Here is a 1,874-nt window from a genome sequence, read left to right as displayed (position 1 = left end):
GAACACAAAATGGTATAGTCATTTCCGAAGACAGTTTGGTGGTTTCTTACAAAACTAAACATACTCTAACCATACAATCCAACCATCACACTCCTGAGTATTTACTCAAAAAGGTTGAAAACTTATGTCCACACAAAAACCTGCACAGAGATGTTTATACTAGTTTTATTCATAATTGCTCAAACTCGGAAACAATCAATATGCCTTTCAGTAAGTGAATAGGTAAATAATCTGTGGCATATACAGACAATGGAATATTATTCAGTACAAAAATGAATGCCAGGGATTAAGAGAGAGGGAGAGATGAGTCCATTGCAGCTCTGAAGATTTTTAGGGCATTGAAACTATTCTGGGTAAAAGTCATTATACATTTGTCCAAACCCATAGAATGTATAATACCAAGATTGAACCATACTGTAAACTATAGAATCTGAATGATAATGATGTTGGTTCATTTTTTTTTATAATGCTCTGATATGGGATGTTGATAGTGGGGGAGGCTGTGCATATGTAATGATGGGATATATGGGAAATCTCTGTACTTTTAGCTCCATTTTGCTGTGAACATGAAACTGCTCTAAAAAATAAAGTAAATAAAAAACAATGTACTGCATTGTCTTTATTTTGCTTCTGCTCTTTTTTCAGAGTAGCCATCTCTCTCCCTCTTCTGTCTTCTTAATTTTTTGTCTTTTCCATTCATGCTTCTGCCCCAAGACTTCTCAACTCTCGAATCTTATTTCACTGCTCTGGCCCCAAGACTCATTACTACTTTTAGATTAACAACTCGCCCCTGATTAGTATTACTTTAAAATGCATGGTTATTTGTAATAATTGTAAGTTCATACCACCTAAAAATATAAAAGTATCTTGGTAAAAAAAATTGCATTTCAAGCTTAAAAACTTAGCTTGTATACAAAACTGTAAAGATAAAAGCACTATTGATTTCTTCTTGAAAAAGATGTCATTAGTAAGGAGAACCATGCACTTCCTCCCACATTTTCTTCCCAACTCATAATTTAGAGCCATTAACCCTCTCAAAAATATTGGAAGCTCTTGTCTCTTCTTCTAGGCCTCATGCCAGAGGGAGCAGGTGGTTTTTCCTGGCTGGTGAGATGGAGAGACGCTGCCATCTGTTGGCCAGTGCTTGCCCATGGAAGAGGCAGATGGTGCTGAGAGTGAAACTCACAGCGGGTCTCCCTTGTGCTCCTGCTCCTTCCCAGGGACTGGTGCTCTGGCCCTCCATGCTTCTCACCAAGTGGGTGTCCCACGGTTTACAGCAGAAAGTTAAACAGAACTCTGGTGCAAGTGGTGTTCTAGAAGTTAGGTTCCTCAGTTGTAAAGGCTATGTTTTATTTGTTTCCTGTGTCCAGTTCTTAGTTGGTTCATAAATCAGAGCAGAGGAGAAGAGAGGATGCCTAGTTAACATGCCCTCAAGCTCATACAAATCAAGGAAATATTCTACTGCTTTTTAAAAAGTCAATACAGAGTTAGAAAATATAAAAACATATTTCTAAACTAGAGGCCCTGTGCACGAAATTCGTGCATGGGTAGAGTTCTAGGCCTGGCCAGTGATCAGGGCCCTCGGACCTTCTGGCTGCTGTCCAGGGACTCTCTTCCCTGGCTGCCGGCCGGGGCCTTTCTTCATTCCACACTGCCCCCTGGTGGTCAGCACTTGTCATAGTGAGCGATTGAACTCCCAGTTTCCTGGTTGAACTCCCAAGGGGGACACTTTGCATATTAGACTATATATCTACACTAATAAAAGAGAAACATGGTAATTGGCGTACAACCGCTACCCTTCCCATTGGCTAATCAGCATATCCTTATGCAAATTAACTGTCAGCCAAGATGGCAGCCGGCAGCCAGGCAGCTGG

The sequence above is a fragment of the Myotis brandtii genome, unplaced genomic scaffold, assembly GCF_000412655.1.
Source record: "Myotis brandtii unplaced genomic scaffold, ASM41265v1 scaffold5, whole genome shotgun sequence".
Classification (NCBI taxonomy): Eukaryota; Metazoa; Chordata; class Mammalia; order Chiroptera; family Vespertilionidae; genus Myotis; species Myotis brandtii.
The sequence above is the reverse complement of the archived record's forward strand: the minus strand, read 5'-3'. Positions refer to the sequence as shown.